Here is a 24,219-nt window from a genome sequence, read left to right on the forward strand (position 1 = left end):
TACAGAATGCCTCCAGATGTGCATCGGAAACTACTACTGGTCTTCCAGGGAACGATCAAAGCGTAAACTGTTTGAGACATTACCCCCCCGGAGGAAAGTACGCATCGTGACTGTTGTATTCAATCCCGGTGCAATTTCTGTGTTTTATCAACACTCTGATAGTCCACAGATTACAGAATGCCTCCAGATGTGCATCGGAAACTACTACTGGTCTTCCAGGGAACGATCAAAACGTAGACTGTTGTACTGAAACCCAATGCAATTTCTGTGTTTCATCAACACTCTGATAGTCCACAGATTACAGAATGCCTCCAGATGTGCATCGGAAACTACTGCTGCTTTTCCAGGGAACGATCAAAGCGTAAACTGTTTGACACATTACACCCATGGGGGAAGAGCGCATACTGACTGTTGTATTCAATCCCGATGCAATTTCTGTGTTTCATCAACACTTTGAAGGTCCACAGACTACAGATTGCCTCCAGATGTGAATCGTAAACTACTAGTGGTCTTCCAAGGAACGATCACAAACGTAGACTGTTTGAGACATTACTCAAATGGAGGAAAGTGCGAATGGTGACTGTTGTATTCAATCCCGATGCAATTACTGTGTTTCATCAACACTCTGATAGTCCACAGATTACAGAATGCCTCCAGATGTGCATCGGAAACTACTACTGATCTTCTAGGGAACGATCAAATCTAGACTGTTTGAGACATTACTCCCATGGAGGAAACAGCGCATGGTGACTGTTGTATTCAATCCCTGTGCAATTTCTGTGTTTTATCAACACTCAGATAGTCCACAGATTACAGAATGCCTCCAGATGTTCATCGGAAACTACTACTGGTCTTCCAGGGAACGATCAAAACGTAGACTGTTTGAGACATTTCACCCTTGGAGGAAAGTGCGCATGGTAACAGTTGTATTCAATCCCGATGCAATTACTGTGTTTCATCAACACTCTGATAGTCCGCAGATTAAAGAATGGCTCCAGATGTGCATCGTAAACTACTACTGGTCTTCCTGGGAACAATCAAATCGTAGATTGTTTAAGACATAACTCCCATGTATTAAATAGCGCATGGTGACTGTTGTATTCAATCCTGATGCAATTTTGGTTTCATCAACACTCTGATAGTCCACAGATTAAAGAATGCCTCCAGATGTGCATCGGAAACTACTACTGCTCTTCCAGGGAACGATCAAAGCGTAAACTGTGTGACACATTACACCCATGGGGGAAAGTGCGCATGCTGACTGTTGTATTCAATCCCGATGCAATTTCTGTGTTTCATCAACACTTTGAAGGTCCACAGATTACCGATTGCTCCAGATGTGCATCGTAAACTACTAGTGGTCTACTAGGGAACGATCAAAGCGTAGACTGTTTGAGACATTACTCAAATGGAGGAAAGTGCGCATGGTGACTGTTGTATTCAATCCCGATGCAATTACTGTGTTTCAACAACACTCTGATAGTCCACAGATTACAGAATGCCTTCAGATGTGCATCGGAAACTACTACTGGTCTTCCAGGGAACGATCAAAGCGTAAACTGTTTGAGATATTACCCCCATGGAGGAAAGTGCGCATCGTGACTGTTGTAATCAATTACGGTGCAATTTCTGTGTTTTATCAACACTCTGATAGTCCACAGATTACAGAATGCGTCCAGATGTGCATCGGAAACTACTACTGCTCTTCCAGGGAACGATGAAACGTAGACTGTTGTATTCAATCCCAATGCAATTTCTGTGTTTCATCAACACTCTGATAGTCCACAGATTACAGAATGCGTCCAGATGTGCATCGGAAACTACTACTGCTCTTCCAGGAAACGATCAAAGCGTAAACTGTTTGAGACATTACACCCATGGAGGAAAGTGCGCATGCTGACTGTTGTATTCAATCCCGATGCAATTTCTGTGTTTCATCAGCACTTTGAAGGTCCACAGATTACAGAATGCCTCCAGATGTGCATCGTAAACTACTAGTGGTCTTCCACGGGAGCGATCAAATCGTAGACAGTTTGAGACATTACTCAAATCGAGGAAAGTGCGCATGGTGACTGTTGTATTCAATCCCGATGCAATTACTGTGTTTCATCAACACTCTGATTGTCCACAGATTACAGAATGCTTCCAGATGTGCATCGGAAACTACTACTGGTCTTCCAGGGAACGATCAAAGCGTAAACTGTTTGAGACATTACCACCATGGAGCAAAGTGCGCATCGTGACTGTAGTATTCAATCCCGGTGCAATTTCTGTTTTATCAACACTCTGATAGCACACAGATTACAGAATGCCTCTAGATGTGCATCGGAAACTACTACTGGACTTCCAGAGAACGATCAAAACGTAGACTGTTGTATTCAATCCCAATGCAATTTCTGTGTTTCATCAACACTCTGATAGTCCGCAGATTACAGAATGCCTCCACATGTGCATCGGAAACTGCTAATGGTCTTCCTGGGAACGATGAAAGCGTAGACAGTTTGAGACATTACTCCCATGGAGGAAAGGGCGCATCGTGACTGTTGTATTCAATCCCGATGCAATTTAGGTTTCATCAACACTCTGATAGTCCACAGATTAGAGAATGCCTCGAGATGTGCATCGCAAGCTACCACTGATCTTCTAGGGAACGATCAAAGCGTAGACTGTTTGAGACATTACTCCCATGGAGGAAAGAGCGTATGGTAACTGTTGTATTCAATCGCGGTGCAATTTCTGTGTTTTATCAACACTCTGATAGTCCACAGATTACAGAATGGCTCCAGATGTGCATCGGAATCTAATACTGGTTTTCCTGGGAACGGTCAAAGCGTAGACTGTTTGAGACATTACTTCAATGGATGTAAGTGCGCATGGTGACTGTTGTATTCAATCCCGATGCAATTTCTGTGATTCATCAACACTCTGATAGTCCACAGATTACAAAATGCCTCCAGATGTGCATCGGAAACAACTACTGGTCTTCCATGGAACGATCAAAGCGTAGACTGTTTGAGACATTACTCAAATGGAGGAAAGTGCGCATGGTGACTGTTGTATTCAATCCCGATGCAATTACAGTGTTTCATCAACACTCTGATACTCCACAGATTACAGAATGCCTCCAGATGTGCATCGGAAACTACTACTGACCTTCTAGGGAACGATCAAAGCGTAGACTGTTTGAGACATTACTCCCATGGAGGAAAGAGCGCATGGTGACTGTTGTATTCAATCCCGATGCAATTACTGTGTTTCATCAACACTCTGATAGTCCGCAGATTATAGAATGGCTAGAGATGTGCATCGTGAACGACTACTGGTCTTCCTGGGAACGATCAAATCGTAGATTGTTTGAGACGTAACTTACATGGAGGAAAGTGCGCATGGTGATTGTTGTATTCAATCCTGATGCAATTTTGGTTTCATCAACACTCTGTTAGTCCACAGATTACAGAATGGCTCCAGATGTGCATCGGAAACTACTACTGGACTTCCTGGGAACGATCAAAGCGTAGACTCTTTGAGACATTACTCCCATGGAGGAAAGTACGCATGGTGACTGTTGTATTCAATCCCGAAGCAATTTCTGTGTTCCTAAACACTCTGATAGTCCACAGATTACAGAATGCCTCCCGATGTGTATTGGAAACTACTACTGGTCTTCCTGGGACACTTTGAGACATTACTCCCATGGAGGAAAGTGCGCATGGTGACTGTTGTATTCTATCCCGATGCAATTTCTGTGTTTCTTCAACACTCTGATAGTCCACAGATTACAGAATGCCTCCAGATGTGCATCGGAAAGTACTACTGGTCTTCCATTAAATGATCAAAGCGTAGGCTGTTGTATTCAATCCCGATGCAATTTCTGTGTTTCATCAACACTCTGATAGTCCACAGATTACAGAATGCCTCCAGATGTGCATCGGAAACTACTACTGCTCTTCCAGGGAACGATCAAAGCGTAAACTGTTTGACACATTACACCCATGGGGGAAAGTGCGCATGCTGACTGTTGTATTCAATCCCGATGCAATTTCTGTGTTTCATCAACACTTTGAAGGTCCACAGATTACAGCTTGCCTCCAGATGTGCATCGTAAACTACTAGTGTCCTTCCAGGGAACTATCAAAGCGTAGACTGTTTGAGACATTACTCAAATGGAGGGAAGTGCGTATGGTGACTGTTGTATTCAATCCCGATGCAATTACTGTGTTTCATCAACACTCTGATAGTCCACAGATTACAGAATGCCTCCAGATGTGCATCGGAAACTACTACTTGTCTTCCAGGGAACGATCAAAGCGTAAACTGTTTGAGACATTACCCCCATGGAGGAAAGTGCGCATCGTGACTGTTGTATTCAATCACGGTGCAATTTCTGTGTTTTATCAACACTCAGATAGTCCACAGATTACAGAATGCCTCCAGATGTGCGTCGGAAACTACTACTGGTCTTCCCGGGGACGATCAAATTGTAGACTGTTGTATTCAATTCCGATGCAATTTCCGTGTTTCATCAACACTCTGATAGTCCACAGATTACAGAATGCCTCAAGATGTGCATCGGAAACTACTACTGCTCTTCCAGGGAACGATCAAAGCGTAAACTGTTTGACACATTACACCCATGGGGGAAAGTGCGCATGCTGACTGTTGTATTCAATCCCGATGCAATTACTGTGTTTCATCAACACTCTGATAGTCCACAGATTACAGAATGCCTCCAGATGTGCATCGGAAACTACTACTGGTCTTCCAGGGAACGATCAAAGCGTCAACTGTTTGAGACATTGCCCCCATGGAGGAAAGTGCGCATCGTGACTGTTGTATTCAATCACGGTGCAATTTCTGTGTTTTATCAACACTCTGCTAGTATACAGATTACAGAATGCCTCCAGATGTGCATCAAAAACTACTACTGGTCTTCCAGGGAACGATCAAAACGTAGACCGTTGTATTCAATTCCGATGCAATTTCTGTGTTTCATCAACACTCTGATTGTCCACAGATTACAGAATGCCTCCAGATGTGCATCGGAAACTACTACTGCTCTTCCAGGGAACGATCAAAGCGTAAACTGTTTGACAAATTACACCCATGGGGGAAAGTGCGCATGCTGACTGTTGTATTCAATCCCGATGCAATTTCTGTGTTTCATCAACACTTTGAAGGTCCACAGATTACAGATTGCCTCCAGATGTGCATCGTAAACTACTAGTGGTCTTCCAGGGAACGATCAAATCGTAGACTTTTTGAGACATTACTCAAATGGAGGAAAGTGCGCATGGTGACTGTTGTATTCAATCCCGATGCAATAACTGTGTTTCATCAACACTCTGATAGTCCACAGATTACAGAATGCACCCAGATGTGCATCGGAAACTACTACTGATCTTCTAGGAAACGATCAAAGCGTAGACTGTTTGAGACATTACTCCCATGGAAGAAAGAGCGCATGGTGGCTGTTGTATTCAATCCCGGTGCAATTTCTGTGTTTTATCAACACTCTGATAGTCCACAGATTACAGAATGCCTCCAGATGTGCATCGGAAACCACTACTGGTCTTTTAGGAAACGATCAAAGCGTAGACTGTTTGAGACATTACTCCCATGGAGGAAAGTGCGCATGGTGACTGTTGTATACAATCCCGATGCAATTTCTGTGTTTCATCAACACTTTGAAGGTCCACAGATTACAGCTTGCCTCCAGATGTGCATCGTAAACTACTAGTATCCTTCCAGGGAACTATCAAAGCGTAGACTGTTTGAGACATTACTCAAATGGAGGAAAGTGCGTATGGTGACTGTTGTATTCAATCCCGATGCAATTACTGTGTTTCATCAACACTCTGATAGTCCACAGATTACAGAATGCCTCCAGATGTGCATCGGAAACTACTACTTGTCTTCCAGGGAACGATCAAAGCGTAAACTGTTTGAGACATTACCCCCATGGAGGAAAGTGCGCATGCTGACTGTTGTATTCAATCCCGATGCATTTTCTGTGTTTCATCAACACTTTGAAGGTCCACAGATTACAGATTGCCTCCAGATGTGCATCGTAAACTACTAGTGGTCTTCCAGGGAACGATCAAAGCGTAGACTGTTTGAGACATTACTCAAATGGAGGAAAGTGCGCATGGTGACTGTTGTATTCAATCCCGATGCAATTACTGTGTTTCATCAACACTCTGATAGTCCACAGATTACAGAATGCCTCCAGATGTGCATCGGAAACTACTACTGGTCTTCCAGGGAACGATCAAAGCGTCAACTGTTTGAGACATTACCCCCATGGAGGAAAGTGCGCATCGTGACTGTTGTATTCAATCACGGTGCAATTTCTGTGTTTTATCAACACTCTGCTAGTATACAGATTACAGAATGCCTCCAGATGTGCATCAAAAACTACTACTGGTCTTCCAGGGAACGATCAAAACGTAGACCGTTGTATTCAATTCCGATGCAATTTCTGTGTTTCATCAACACTCTGATTGTCCACAGATTACAGAATGCCTCCAGATGTGCATCGGAAACTACTACTGCTCTTCCAGGGAACGATCAAAGCGTAAACTGTTTGACAAATTACACCCATGGGGGAAAGTGCGCATGCTGACTGTTGTATTCAATCCCGATGCAATTTCTGTGTTTCATCAACACTTTGAAGGTCCACAGATTACAGATTGCCTCCAGATGTGCATCGTAAACTACTAGTGGTCTTCCAGGGAACGATCAAAGCGTAGACTGTTTGAGACATTACTCAAATGGAGGAAAGTGCGCATGGTGACTGTTGTATTCAATCCCGATGCAATAACTGTGTTTCATCAACACTCTGATAGTCCACAGATTACAGAATGCACCCAGATGTGCATCGGAAACTACTACTGATCTTCTAGGAAACGATCAAAGCGTAGACTGTTTGAGACATTACTCCCATGGAAGAAAGAACGCATGGTGGCTGTTGTATTCAATCCCGGTGCAATTTCTGTGTTTTATCAACACTCTGATAGTCCACAGATTACAGAATGCCTCCAGATGTGCATCGGAAACCACTACTGGTCTTTTATTAAACGATCAAAGCGTAGACTGTTTGAGACATTACTCCCATGGAGGAAAGTGCGCATGGTGACTGTTGTATACAATCCCGATGCAATTTCTGTGTTTCATCATCACTTTGAAGGTCCACAGATTACAGAATGCCTCCAGATGTGCATCGTAAACTACTAGTGGTCTTCCACGGGAACGATCAAGTCGTAGACTGATTGAGACATTACTCCCATGGAGGAAAGTGCGCATGGTGACTGTTGTATTCAATCCCGATGCAATTTCTGTGGTTCATCAACACTCTGATAGTCCACAGATTACAGAATGCCTCCAGATGTGCATCGGAAACTACTACTTGTCTTCCAGGGAACGATCAAAGCGTAAACTGTTTGAGACATTACCCCCATGGAGGAAAGTGCGCATCGTGACTGTTGTATTCAATCACGGTGCAATTTCTGTGTTTTATCAACACTCTGATAGTCCACAGATTACAGAATGCCTCCAGATGTGCGTCGGAAACTACTACTGGTCTTCCAGGGGACGATCAAATTGTAGACTGTTGTATTCAATTCCGATGCAATTTCCGTGTTTCATCAACACTCTGATAGTCCACAGATTACAGAATGCCTCAAGATGTGCATCGGAAACTACTACTGCTCTTCCAGGGAACGATCAAAGCGTAAACTGTTTGACACATTACACCCATGGGGGAAAGTGCGCATGCTGACTGTTGTATTCAATCCCGATGCATTTTCTGTGTTTCATCAACACTTTGAAGGTCCACAGATTACAGATTGCCTCCAGATGTGCATCGTAAACTACTAGTGGTCTTCCAGGGAACGATCAAAGCGTAGACTGTTTGAGACATTACTCAAATGGAGGAAAGTGCGCATGGTGACTGTTGTATTCAATCCCGATGCAATTACTGTGTTTCATCAACACTCTGATAGTCCACAGATTACAGAATGCCTCCAGATGTGCATCGGAAGCTACTACTGGTCTTCCAGGGAACGATCAAAGCGTCAACTGTTTGAGACATTACCCCCATGGAGGAAAGTGCGCATCGTGACTGTTGTATTCAATCACGGTGCAATTTCTGTGTTTTATCAACACTCTGCTAGTATACAGATTACAGAATGCCTCCAGATGTGCATCAAAAACTACTACTGGTCTTCCAGGGAACGATCAAAACGTAGACCGTTGTATTCAATTCCGATGCAATTTCTGTGTTTCATCAACACTCTGATTGTCCACAGATTACAGAATGCCTCCAGATGTGCATCGGAAACTACTACTGCTCTTCCAGGGTAACGATCAAAGCGTAAACTGTTTGACAAATTACACCCATGGGGGAAAGTGCGCATGCTGACTGTTGTATTCAATCCCGATGCAATTTCTGTGTTTCATCAACACTTTGAAGGTCCACAGATTACAGATTGCCTCCAGATGTGCATCGTAAACTACTAGTGGTCTTCCAGGGAACGATCAAATCGTAGACCTTTTGAGACATTACTCAAATGGATTAAAGTGCGCATGGTGACTGTTGTATTCAATCCCGATGCAATAACTGTGTTTCATCAACACTCTGATAGTCCACAGATTACAGAATGCACCCAGATGTGCATCGGAAACTACTACTGATCTTCTAGGAAACGATCAAAGCGTAGACTGTTTGAGACATTACTCCCATGGAAGAAAGAGCGCATGGTGGCTGTTGTATTCAATCCCGGTGCAATTTCTGTGTTTTATCAACACTCTGATAGTCCACAGATTACAGAATGCCTCCAGATGTGCATCGGAAACCACTACTGGTCTTTTAGGAAACGATCAAAGCGTAGACTGTTTGAGACATTACTCCCATGGAGGAAAGTGCGCATGGTGACTGTTGTATACAATCCCGATGCAATTTCTGTGTTTCATCATCACTTTGAAGGTCCACAGATTACAGAATGCCTCCAGATGTGCATCGTAAACTACTAGTGGTCTTCCACGGGAACGATCAAGTCGTAGACTGATTGAGACATTACTCCCATGGAGGAAAGTGCGCATGGTGACTGTTGTATTCAATCCCGATGCAATTTCTGTGTTTCATCAACACCCTGATAGTCCACAGATTACCGAATGCGTCCAGATATGCATCGGTAACTACTAATGGTCTTCCAGGGAACGTTCAATTCGTAAACTGTTTGAGACATTACAGCCATGGAGGAAAATGCGCATGGTGACTGTTGTATTCTATCCCGATGCAATTTCCGTTTTACATCAACACTCTGATAGTCCACAGATTATAGAATGCCTCCAGATGTGCATCGGAAAGTACTACTGGTCTTCCAGGAAATGATCAAAGCGTAGACTGTTTGAGACATTACTCCCATGGAGGAAAATGCGCATGGTGACTGTAGTATTCAATCCCAATGCAATTTCTGTGTTTCATCAACACTCTGATAGTCAACAGATTACAGAATGCCTCCAGACGTGCATCGGAAACTACTACTAGTCTTCCAGGGAACGATCAAAGCGTAAACAGTTTGAGACATTACACCCATGGAGGAAAGTGCGCATGCTGACTGTTGTATTCAATCGCGATGCAATTTCTGTGTTTCGTCAACACTTTGAAGGTCCACAGATTACAGAATGCCTCCAGATGTGCATCGTAAACTACTAGTGGTCTTCCAGGGAACGATCAAAGCGTAGACTGTTTGAGACATTACTCAAATAGAGGAAAGTGCGCATGGTGACTGTTGGATTCAATCCCGATGAAATTACTGTGTTTCATCAACACTCTGATAGTCCACAGATTACAGAATGACTCCAGATGTGCATCGGAAACTACTACTGGTCTTCCAGGGAACGATCAAAGCGTAAACTGTTTGAGACATTACCCCCATGGAGGAAAGTGCGCATGGTGACTGTTGTATCCAAACCCGAAACAATTTCTGTGTTTCATCAACACTCTGATAGTCCACAGAATACAGAATGGCTCCAGATGTGCATCGGAAACTACTACTGGTCTTCCTGGGAACCATCAAAGCGTAGACAGTTTGAGACATTACTCCCATGGAGGAAAGTGCGCATCGTGACTGTTGTATTCAATCCCGATGCAATTTTGGTTTCATCAACACTCTGATAGTCCACAGATTATAGAATGCCTCCTGATGTGAATCGGAAACTACTACTGATCTTCTAGGGAACGATCAAAACGTAGAGAGTTTGAGACATTACACCCATGGAGGAAAGTGCGCATGGTGACTGTTGTATTCAATCCCGATGCAATTACTGTGTTTCATCAACACTCTGATAGTCCGCAGATTAAAGAATGGCTCCAGATGTGCATCGGAAACTACTACTGGTCTTCCTGGGAACGATCAAATCGTAGATTGTTTGAGACATAACTCCCATGGATTAAATTGCGCATGGTGACTGTTGTATTCAATCCTGATGCAATTTTGGTTTCATCAACACTGTGATAGTATACAGATTACAGAATGGCTCCAGATGTGCATCGGAAACTACTACTGGACTTCCTGGGAACGATCAAAGCGTAGACTGTTTGAGACATTACCCCCATGGAGGAAAGTGCGCATGATGACTGTTGTATTCAATCCCGATGCAATTTCTGTGTTTCATCAACACTCTGATAGTCCACAGATTACAGAATGCCTCACGATGTGCATCGGAAACTACTACTGGTCTTCCAAAGAACGATCAAAGCGTAAACAGTTTGAGACATTACACCCATGGAGGAAAGTGCGCATGCTGACTGTTGTATTCAATCCCGATGCAATTTCTGTGTTTCGTCAACACTTTGAAGGTCCACAGATTACAGAATGCCTCCAGATGTGCATCGTAAACTACTGGTGGTCTTCCAGGGAACGATCAAAGCGTAGACTGTTTGAGACATTACTCAAATAGAGGAAAGTGCGCATGGTGACTGTTGTATTCAATCCCGATGAAATTAATGTGTTTCATCAACACTCTGATAGTCCACAGATTACAGAATGACTCCAGATGAGCATCGGAAACTACTACTGGTCTCTCAGGGAACGATCAAAGCGTAAACTGTTTGAGACATTACCCCCATGGAGGAAAGTGCGCATGGTGACTGTTGTATCCAATCCCGAAGCAATTTCTGTGTTTCATCAACACTCTGATAGTCCACAGAATACAGAATGGCTCCAGATGTGCATCGGAAACTACTACTGGTCTTCCTGGGAACCATCAAAGCGTAGACAGTTTGAGACATTACTCCCATGGAGGAAAGTGCGCATCGTGACTGTTGTATTCAATCCCGATGCAATTTTGGTTTCATCAACACTCTGATAGTCCACAGATTAGAGAATGCCTCCTGATGTGCATCGGAAACTACTACTGATCTTCTAGGGAACGATCAAAGCGTAGACAGTTTGAGACATTACTCCCATGGAGGAAAGTGCGCATGGTGACTGTTGTTTCAATCCCGATGCAATTACTGTGTTTCATCAACACTCTGATAGTCCGCAGATTAAAGAACGGCTCCAGATGTGCATCGTAAACTACTACTGGTCTTCTTGGGAACGATCAAATCGTAGATTGTTTGAGACATAACTCCCATGGATTAAATTGCGCATGGTGACTGTTGTATTCAATCCTGATGCAATTTTGGTTTCATCAACACTGTGATAGTCCACAGATTACAGAATGGCTCCAGATGAGCATCGGAAACTACTACTGGACTTCCTGGGAACGATCAAAGCGTAGACTGTTTGAGACATTACCCCCATGGAGGAAAGTGCGCATGATGACTGTTGTATTCAATCCAGATGCAATTTCTGTGTTTCGTCAACACTCTGATAGTCCACAGATTACAGAATGCCTCACGATGTGCATCGGAAACTACTACTGGTCTTCCAAAGAACGATCAAAGCGCAGACTCTTTGAGACATTACTCCCATGGAGGAAAGTGCGCATGGTGACTGTTGTATTCAATCCCGAAGCAATTTCTGTGCTCCTAAACACTCTGATAGTCCACAGATTACAGAATGCCTCCAGATGTGTATCGGAAACTACTACTGGTCTTCCAGGGACTCTTTGAGATATTACTCCCATGGAGGAAAGTGCGCATCGTGGCTGTTGTATTCAATCCCGATCCGATTTCCGTGTTTCGTCAACACTCTGATAGTCCACAGATTACAGAATGCCTCCAGATGTGCATCGGAAACTACTACTGGTCTTCCAGGGAAAGTCCAAAGCGTAGACTGTTTGAGACATTACTCCCATGGAGGAAAATGCGCATGGTGACTGTTGTATTCTATCCCGATGCAATTTCTATGTTTCTTCAACACTCTGATAGTCCACAGATTACAGAATGCCTCCAGATGTGCATCGGAAAGTACTACTGGTCTTCCAGGAAATGATCGAAGCGTAGACTGTTGTATTCAATCCCGATGCAATTTCTGTGTTTCATCAACACTCTGATAGTCCACGGATTACAGAATGCCTCCAGATGTGCATCGGAAACTACTACTGATCTTCTAGGGAACGATCAAAGCGTAGACAGTTTGAGACATTACTCCCATGGAGGGAAGAGCGCATGGTGACTGTTGTATTCAATCCCTGTGGAATTTCTGTGTTTCATCAACACTCTGATAGTCCACAGATTACAGAATGCCTCCAGATGTGCATCGGGAACTACTACTGGGCTTCTAGGAACCGATCAAAGCGTAGACTGTTTGAGACATTACTCCCATGGAGGAAAGTGCGCATGGTGACTGTTGTATTCAATCCCGATGCAATTTCTGTGTTTCATCACCACCCTTATAGGCCACCGATTACCGAATGCGTCCAGATATGCATCGGTAACTACTACTGGTCTTCCAGGGAACGATCAAGGCGTAAACTGTTTGAGACATTACACCCATGGAGGAAAGTGCGCATGCTGACTGTTGTATACAATCCCGATGCAATTTCTGTGTTTCATCATCACTTTGAAGGTCCACAGATTACAGAATGCCTCCAGATGTGCATCGTAAACTACTAGTGGTCTTCAACGGGAACGATCAAAGCGTAGACTCTTTGAGACATTACTCAAATGGAGGAAAGTGCGCATGGTGACTGTTGTATTCAATCCCGACGCAATTTCTGTGTATCATCAACACTCTGATAGTCCGCAGATTACAGAATGCCTCCAGATGTACATCGGAAACTACTACTGGTCTTCTAGGAAACGATCAAATCGTAGACTGTTTGAGACATTACTCCTATGGAGGAAAGTGCGCATGGCGACTGTTGTATACAATCCCGATGCAATTTCTGTGTTTCATCATCACTTTGAAGGTCCACAGATTACAGAATGCCTCCAGATGTGCATCGTAAACTACTAGTGGTCTTCAACGGGAACGATCAAAGCGTAGACTCTTTGAGACATTACTCAAATGGAGGAAAGTGCGCATGGTGACTGTTGTATTCAATCCCGACGCAATTTCTGTGTATCATCAACACTCTGATAGTCCACAGATTACAGACTGCCTCCAGATGTACATCGGAAACTACTACTGGGCTTCTAGGAAACGATCAAAGCGTAGACTGTTTGAGACATTATTCCCATGGAGGAAAGTGCGCATGGTGACTGTTGTATTCAATCCCGATGCAATTTCTGTGTTTCATCAACACCCTGATAGTCCACAGATTACCGAATGCGCCCAGATATGCATCGGTAACTACTACTGGTCTTCCAGGGAACGATCAAGGCGTAAACTGTTTGAGACATTACACCCATGGAGGAAAATGCGCATGGTGACTGTTGTATTCTATCCCGAAGCAATTTCTGTGTTACATCAACACTCTGATAGTCCACAGATTACAAAATGCCTCCAGATGTGCATCGGAAAGTACTACTGGTCTTCCAGGAAATGATCAAAGCGTAGACTGTTTGAGACATTACTCCCATGGAGGAAAATGCGCATGGTGACTGTTGTATTCAATCCGGATGCATTTTCTGTGTTTCATCAACACTCTGATAGTCAACAGATTACAGAATGCCTCCAGATGTGCATCGGAAACTACTACTAGTCTTCCAGGGAACGATCAAAGCGTAAACTGTTCGAGACATTACACCCATGGAGGAAAGTGCGCATGCTGACTGTTGTATTCAATCCCGATGCAATTTCTGTGTTTCGTCAACACTTTGAAGGTACACAGATTACAGAATGCCTCCAGATGCGCATCGTAAACTACTAGTGGTCTTCCAGCTAACGATCAAAGCGTAGACTGTTTGAGACATTACTCAAATATACGAAAGTGCGCATGGTGACTGTTGTATTCAATCCCGATGAAATTACTGTGTTTCATCAACACTCTGATAGTCCACAGATTACAGAATGCCTCCAGATGTGCATCAGAAACTACTACTGGTCTTCCAGGGAACGATCAAAGCGTAAACTGTTTGAGACATTACCCCCATGGAGGAAAGTGCGCTTGGTGACTGTTGTATCCAATCCCGAAGCAATTTCTGTGTTTCATCAACACTCTGATAGTCCACAGAATACAGAATGGCTCCAGATGTGCATCGGAAACTACTACTGGTCTTCCTGGGAACCATCAAAGCGTAGACAATTTGAGACATTACTCCCATGGAGGAAAGTGCGCATCGTGACTGTTGTATTCAATCCCGATGCAATTTTGGATTCATCACACTCTGATAGTCCACAGATTAGAGAATGCCTCCTGATGTGCATCGGAAACTACTACTGATCTTCTAGGGAACGATCAAAGCGTAGACTGTTTGAGACATTACTCCCATGGAGGAATGTGCGCAAGGTGACTGTTGTATTCAATCCCGATGCAATTACTGTGTTTCATCAACACTCTGATAGTCCGCAGATTAAAGAATGGCTCCAGATGTGCATCGTAAACTACTACTGGTCTTCCTGGGAACGATCAAATCGTAGATTGTTTGAGACATAACTCCCATGGATTAAATTGCGCATGGTGACTGTTGTATTCAATCCTATTGCAATTTTGGTTTCATCAACACTGTGATAGTCCACAGATTACAGAATGGCTCCAGATATGCATCGGAAACTACTACTGGACTTCCTGGAAACGATCAAAGCGTAGACTGTTTGAGACATTACCCCCATGGAGGAAAGTGCGCATGATGACTGTTGTATTTAATCCCGATGCAATTTCTGTGTTTCATCAACACTCTGATAGTCACAGATTACAGAATGCCTCACGATGTGCATCGGAAACTACTACTGGTCTTCCAAAGAACGATCAAAGCGTAGACTCTTTGAGACATTACTCCCATGGAGGAAAGTGCGCATCGTGACTGTTGTATTCAATCCCGATGCAATTTCCGTGTTTCGTCAACACTCTGATAGTCAACAGATTACAGAATGCCTCCAGATGTGCATCGGAAACTACTACTGCTCTTCCAGGGAAAGTCCAAAGCGTAGACTGTTTGAGACATTACTCCCATGGAGGAAAATGCGCATGGTGACTGTTGTATTCAATCCCGATGCAATTTCTGTGTTTCATCAACACCCTGATAGTCCACAGATTACCGAATGAGTCCAGATGTGCATCGGTAACTACTACTGGTCTTCCAGGGAACGATCAAAGCGTAAACTGTTTGAGACATTTCACCCATGGAGGAAAGTGAGCATGGTGACTGTTGTATTCTATCCCGATGCAATTTCTATGTTTCTTCAACACTCTGATAGACCACAGATTACAGAATGCCTCCAGATGTGCATCGGAAAGTACTACTGGTCTTCCAGGAAATGATCGAAGCGTAGACTGTTGTATTCAATCCCGATGCAATTTCTGTGTTTTATCAACACTCTGATAGTCCACAGATTACAGAATGCCTCCAGATGTGCATCGGAAACTACTACTGGTCTTCCAGGGAACGATCAAAACGTAGACTGTTGTACTGAAACCCAATGCAATTTCTGTGTTTCATCAACACTCTGATAGTCCACAGATTACAGAATGCCTCCAGATGTGCATCGGAAACTACTGCTGCTTTTCCAGGGAACGATCAAAGCGTAAACTGTTTGACACATTACACCCATGGGGGAAGAGCGCATACTGACTGTTGTATTCAATCCCGATGCAATTTCTGTGTTTCATCAACACTTTGAAGGTCCACAGACTACAGATTGCCTCCAGATGTGAATCGTAAACTACTAGTGGTCTTCCAAGGAACGATCACAAACGTAGACTGTTTGAGACATTACTCAAATGGAGGAAAGTGCGAATGGTGACTGTTGTATTCAATCCCGATGCAATTACTGTGTTTCATCAACACTCTGATAATCCACAGATTACAGAATGCCTCCAGATGTGCATCGGAAACTACTACTGATCTTCTAGGGAACGATCAAATCTAGACTGTTTGAGACATTACTCCCATGGAGGAAACAGCGCATGGTGACTGTTGTATTCAATCCCTGTGCAATTTCTGTGTTTTATCAACACTCAGATAGTCCACAGATTACAGAATGCCTCCAGATGTTCATCGGAAACTACTACTGGTCTTCCAGGGAACGATCAAAACGTAGACTGTTTGAGACATTACTCCAATGGAGGTAAGTGCGCATGGTGACTGTTGTATTCAATCCCGATGCAATTTCTGTGTTTCATCAACACTCTGATAGTCCACAGATTACAGAATGCCTCCAGATGTGCATCGGTAACTACTACTGGGCTTCTAGGAAACGATCAAAGCGTAGACTGTTTGAGACATTACTCCCATGGAGGAATGTGCGCATGGCGACTGTTGTATTCAATCCCGATGCAATTTCTGTGTTTCATCACCACCCTTATAGGCCACCGATTACCGAATGCGTCCAGATATGCATCGGTAACTACTACTGGTCTTCCAGGGAACGATAAAGGCGCAAACTGTTTGAGATATTACACGCATGGAGGAAAGTGCGCATGCTGACTGTTGTATACAATCCCGATGCAATTTCTGTGTTTGATCATCACATTGAAGGTCCACAGATTACAGAATGCCTCCAGACGTGCATCGTAAACTACTAGTGGTCTTCCACGGGAACGATCAAAGCGTAGACTGTTTGAGACATTACTCAAATGGTGGAAAGTGCGCATGGTGATTGTTGTATTCAATCCCGATGCAATTTCTGTGATTCATCAACACTTTGAAGGTCCACAGACTACAGATTGCCTCCAGATGTGAATCGTAAACTACTAGTGGTCTTCCAAGGAACGATCACAAACGTAGACTGTTTGAGACATTACTCAAATGGAGGAAAGTGCGAATGGTGACTGTTGTATTCAATCCCGATGCAATTACTGTGTTTCATCAACACTCTGATAGTCCACAGATTACAGAATGCCTCCAGATGTGCATCGGAAACTACTACTGGTCTTCCAGGGAACGATCAAAGCGTAGACTGTTTGAGACATTTCTCCCTTGGAGGAAAGTGCGCATGGTGACAGTTGTATTCAATCCCGATGCAATTACTGTGTTTCATCAACACTCTGATAGTCCGCAGATTAAAGAATGGCTCCAGATGTGCATCGTAAACTACTACTGGTCTTCCTGGGAACAATCAAATCGTAGATTGTTTAAGACATAACTCCCATGTATTAAATTGCGCATGGTGACTGTTGTATTCAATCCTGATGCAATTTTGGTTTCATCAACACTCTGATAGTCCACAGATTACAGAATGGCTCAAGATGTGCATCGGAAACTACTACTGGTCTTCCTGGGAACGATCAAAGCGTAGACTGTTTGAGATATTACCCCCATGGAGGAAAGTGCGCATGATGACTGTTGTATTCAATCCCGATGCAATTTCCGTGTTTCATCAACACTCTGATAGTCCACAGATTACAGAATGCCTCCAGATGTGCATCGGAAACTACTAGTGGTCTTCCAGGGAAAGTCCAAAGCGTAGACTGTTTGAGACATTACTCCCATGGAGGAAAATGCGCATGGTGACTGTTGTATTCAATCTTGATGCAAGTTCTGTGTTTCATCAACACCCTGATAGTCCACAGTTTACCGAATGAGTCCTGATGTGCATCGGTAACTACTACTGCTCTTCCAGGAAATGATCAAAGCGTAGACTGTTGTATTCAATCCCGATGCAATTTCTGTGTTTCATCAACACTCTGATAGTCCACAGATTACAGAATGCCTCCAGATGTGCATCGGAAACTACTACTGCTCTTCCAGGGAACGATCAAAGCGTAAACTGTGTGACACATTACACCCATGGGGGAAAGTGCGCATGCTGACTGTTGTATTCAATCCCGATGCAATTTCTGTGTTTCATCAACACTTTGAAGGTCCACAGATTACCGATTGCTCCAGATGTGCATCGTAAACTACTAGTGGTCTACTAGGGAACGATCAAAGCGTAGACTGTTTGAGACATTACTCAAATGGAGGAAAGTGCGCATGGTGACTGTTGTATTCAATCCCGATGCAATTACTGTGTTTCAACAACACTCTGATAGTCCACAGATTACAGAATGCCTTCAGATGTGCATCGGAAACTACTACTGGTCTTCCAGGGAACGATCAAAGCGTAAACTGTTTGAGATATTACCCCCATGGAGGAAAGTGCGCATCGTGACTGTTGTAATCAATTACGGTGCAATTTCTGTGTTTTAGCAACACTCTGATAGTCCACAGATTACAGAATGCGTCCAGATGTGCATCGGAAACTACTACTGCTCTTCCAGGGAACGATGAAACGTAGACTGTTGTATTCAATCCCAATGCAATTTCTGTGTTTCATCAACACTCTGATAGTCCACAGATTACAGAATGCGTCCAGATGTGCATCGGAAACTACTACTGGTCTTCCAGGAAACGATCAAAGCGTAAACTGTTTGAGACATTACACCCATGGAGGAAAGTGCGCATGCTGACTGTTGTATTCAATCCCGATGCAATTTCTGTGTTTCATCAGCACTTTGAAGGTCCACAGATTACAGAATGCCTCCAGATGTGCATCGTAAATTACTAGTGGTCTTCCACGGGAGCAATCAAAGCGTAGACAGTTTGAGACATTACTCAAATCGAGGAAAGTGCGCATGGTGACTGTTGTATTCAATCCCGATGCAATTACTGTGTTTCATCAACACTCTGATAGTCCACAGATTACAGAATGCTTCCAGATGTGCATCGGAAACTACTACTGGTCTTCCAGGGAACGATCAAAGCGTAAACTGTTTGAGACATTACCACCATGGAGCAAAGTGCGCATCGTGACTGTAGTATTCAATCCCGGTGCAATTTCTGTTTTATCAACACTCTGATAGCACACAGATTACAGAATGCCTCTAGATGTGCATCGGAAACTACTACTGGACTTCCAGAGAACGATCAAAACGTAGACTGTTGTATTCAATCCCAATGCAATTTCTGTGTTTCATCAACACTCTGATAGTCCGCAGATTACAGAATGCCTCCACATGTGCATCGGAAACTGCTAATGGTCTTCCTGGGAACGATGAAAGCGTAGACAGTTTGAGACATTACTCCCATGGAGGAAAGGGCGCATCGTGACTGTTGTATTCAATCCCGATGCAATTTAGGTTTCATCAACACTCTGATAGTCCACAGATTAGAGAATGCCTAGAGATGTGCATCGCAAGCTACCACTGATCTTCTAGGGAACGATCAAAGCGTAGACTGTTTGAGACATTACTCCCATGGAGGAAAGAGCGCATGGTAACTGTTGTATTCAATCGCGGTGCAATTTCTGTGTTTTATCAACACTCTGATAGTCCACAGATTACAGAATGGCTCCAGATGTGCATCGGAATCTAATACTGGTTTTCCTGGGAACGGTCAAAGCGTAGACTGTTTGAGACATTACTTCAATGGATGTAAGTGCGCATGGTGACTGTTGTATTCAATCCCGATGCAATTTCTGTGATTCATCAACACTCTGATAGTCCACAGATTACAAAATGCCTCCAGATGTGCATCGGAAACAACTACTGGTCTTCCATGGAACGATCAAATCGTAAACTGTTTGAGACATTACTCTCATGTAGGTAAGTGCGCATGGTGACGGTTGTATTCAATCCCGATGCATTATCTGTGTTTCATCATAACTCTGATAGTCCACAGATTACAGAGTGCCTCCAGATGTGCATCTGAAACTAATACTGGTCTTCCAGGGAACGATCAATACGTAAACTGTTTGAGACATTACTCTCATGGAGGTAAGTGCGCATGGTGACTGTTGTATTCAATCCCGATGCAATTTCTGTGTTTCATCATAACTCTGATAGTCCACAGATTACAGAATGCCTCCAGATGTGCATCGGAAACTAATACTGGTCTTCCAGGGAACGATCAAATCGTAAACTCTTTGAGACATTACTATCATGTAGGTAAGTGAGCATGGTGACTGTTGTATTCAATCCCGATACAATTTCTGTGTTTCATCATAACTCTGATAGTCCACAGATTACAGAATGCCTCCAGATGTGCATCGGGAACTAATACTGGTCTTCCAGGGAACGATCAAATCGTAAATTGTTTGAGACATTACTCTCATGGAGGTAAGTGCTCATGGTGACTGTTGTTTTCAATCCCGATGCAATTTCTGTATTTCATCAACACTCTGACAGTCCACAGTTTAAAGAATGACTCCAGATGAGCATCGGAAACTACTACTGGTCTTCTAGGTAACGATCAAAGCATAGACTCTTTGAGACATTACTAACATGGAGGAAAGTGCGCATGGTGACTGTTGTATTCAATCCCGATGCAATTTCTGTGTTTCATCAACACTTTGAAGGTCCACAGATTACAGAATGCCTCCAGATGTGCATCGGAAACTATTACTGGTCTTCCAGGGAACGATCAAAGCGTAGACCGTTTGAGACATTACTCCCATGGAGGAAAGTGCGCATGGTGACTGTTGTATTCTATCCCGATGCAATTACTGTGTTTCATCAACACTCTGATAGTTCGCAGATTACAGAATGCCTAAAGATGTGCATCGGAAACTACTGCTGGTCTTCGAGGGAACGATCAAAGCGTAGACTCTTTGAGACATTACTCCCATGGAGGAAAGTGCGCATGGTGACTGTTGTATACAATCCCGAAGCAATTTCTGTGTTCGTAAACACTCTGATAGTCCACAGATTACAGAATGCCTCAAAATGTGCATCGGAATCTACTACTGGTCTTACAGGAAATGATCAAAGCGTAGACTGTTTGAAACATTACTCCCATGGGGGCAAATGCGCATGGTGACTGTTGTATTCAATCCCGATGTAATTTCTGTGTTTCAACAACACTCTGATAGTCCACAGATTACAGAATGCCTACAGATGTGCATCGGAAACTACTACTGGTCTTCCAGGGAACGATCAAAGGGTAAACTGTTTGAGACATTACCCCCATGGAGGAAAGTGCGCATCGTGACTGTTGTATTCAATCCCGGTGCAATTTCTGTGTTTTATCAACACTCTGATAGTCCACAGATTACAGAATGCCTCCAGATGTGCATCGGAAACTACTACTGGTCTTCCAGGGAACGATCAAATCGTAGACTGTTGTATTCAATCCCAATGCAATTTCTGTGTTTCATCAACACTCTGATAGTCCGCAGATTACAGAATGCCTCCAGATGTGCATCGGAAACTACTACTGGTCTTCCTGGGAACGATCAAAGCGTAGACTGTTTGAGACATTACTTCCATGGAGGAATGTGCGCATGGTGACTGTTGTATTCAATCCCGATGCAATTTCTGTGTTTCATCAACACTTTGAAGGTCCACAGATTACAGAATGCCTCCAGATGTGCATCGGAAACTATTACTGGTCTTCCAGGGAACGATCAAATCGTAAACTGTTTGAGACATTACTCTCATGTAGGTAAGTGGGCATGGTGACTGTTGTATTCAATCCCGATGCATTTTCTGTGTTTCATCATAACTCTGATAGTCCACAGATTACAGAATGCCTCCAGATGTGCATCGGAAACTAATACTGGTCTTCCAGGGAACGATCAAATCGTAAACTGTTTGAGACATTACTCTCATGGAGGTAAGTGCGCATGGGGACTGTTGTATTCAATCCCGATGCAATTTCTGTGTTTCATCATAACTCTAATAGTCCACAGATTACAGAATGCCTCCAGATGTGCATCGGAAACTACTACTGGTCTTCCAGGAAAAGATCAAATCGTAGACTGTTTGAGACATTACTCCCATGGAGGAAAGTGCGCATGGTGACTGTTGTATTCAATCACGATGCAATTTCTGTGTTTCATCAACACTCTGATAGTCCACAGATTACAGAATGCCTCCAGATGTGCATCGGAAACTACTACTGGTCTTCCAGGAAAAGATCAAATCGTAGACTGTTTGTGACATTACTCCCATGGAGGAAAGTGCGCATGGTGACTGTTGTATTCAATCCCGATGCAATTTCTGTGTTTCATCAACACTCTGATAGTCCACAGATTACAGAATGCCTCCAGATGTGCATCGGTAACTACTACTGGTCTTCCAGGGAACGATCAATGCGTTAACTGTTTGTGACATTACACCCATGGAGGTAAGTGCGCATGGTGACTGTTGTATTCAATCCCGATGCAATTTCTGTATTTCATCAACACTCTGACAGTCCACAGATTAAAGAATGACTCCAGATGAGCATCGGATACTACTAATGGTCTTCCAGGTAACGAGCAAAGCGTAGACTCTTTGAGACATTACTAACATGGAGGTAAGTGCGCATGGTGACTGTTGTATTCAATCCCGATGCAATTTCTGTGTTTCATCAACACTTTGAAGGTCCACAGATTACAGAATGCCTCCAGATGTGAATCGGAAACTATTACTGGTCTTCCAGGGAACGATCAAAGCGTAGACCGTTTGAGACATTACTCCCATGGAGGAAAGTGCGCATGGTGACTGTTGTATTCAATCCCGATGCAATTACTGTGTTTCATCAACACTCTGATAGTTCGCAGATTACAGAATGCCTCCAGATGTGCATCGGAAACTACTGCTGGTCTTCGAGGGAACGATCAAAGCGTAGACTTTTTGAGACATTATTCCCATGGAGGAAAGTGCGCATGGTGACTGTTGTATACAATCCCGAAGCAATTTCTGTGTTCGTAAACACTCTGATAGTCCACAGATTACAGAATGCCTCAAAATGTGCATCGGAATCTACTACTGGTCTTCCAGGAAATGATCAAAGCGTAGACTGTTTGAGACATTACTCCCATGGGGGAAAATGCGCATTGTGACTGTTGTATTCAATCCCGATGTAATTTCTGTGTTTCATCAACACTCTGATAGTCCACAGATTACAGAATGCCTCCAGATGTGCATCGGAAACTACTACTGGTCTTCTAATGAACGATCAAAGAGTAGACGGTTTGAGACATTACTCCCATGGAAGAAAGTGCGCATAGTGACTGTTGTATCCAATCCCGAAGCAATTTCTGTGTTTCGTCAACACTCTGATAGTCAACAGATTACAGAATGGCTCCTGATGTGCATCGTAAACTACTAGTGGTCTTCCAGGGAACGATCAAAGCGTAGACTGTTTGAGACATTACTTCCATGGAGGAATGTGCGCATGGTGACTGTTGTATTCAATCCCGATGCAATTTCTGTGTTTCATCAACACTTTGAAGGTCCACAGATTACAGAATGCCTCCAGATGTGCATCGGAAACTATTACTGGTCTTCCAGGGAACGATCAAATCGTAAACTGTTTGAGACATTACTCTCATGTAGGTAAGTGCGCATGGTGACTGTTGTATTCAATCCCGATGCATTTTCTGTGTTTCATCATAACTCTGATAGTCCACAGATTACAGAATGCCTCCAGATGTGCATCGGAAACTAATACCGGTCTTCCAGGGAACGATCAAATCGTAAACTGTTTGTGACATTACTCTCATGGAGGTAAGTGCGCATGGGGACTGTTGTATTCAATCCCGATGCAATTTCTGTGTTTCATCATAACTCTAATAGTCCACAGATTACAGAATGCCTCCAGATGTGCATCGGAAACTACTACTGGTCTTCCAGGAAAAGATCAAATCGTAGACTGTTTGAGACATTACTCCCATGGAGGAAAGTGCGCATGGTGACTGTTGTATTCAATCACGATGCAATTTCTGTGTTTCATCAACACTCTGATAGTCCACAGATTAC

This window comes from Schistocerca gregaria, chromosome 3 (assembly GCF_023897955.1).
Source record: "Schistocerca gregaria isolate iqSchGreg1 chromosome 3, iqSchGreg1.2, whole genome shotgun sequence".
Classification (NCBI taxonomy): Eukaryota; Metazoa; Arthropoda; class Insecta; order Orthoptera; family Acrididae; genus Schistocerca; species Schistocerca gregaria.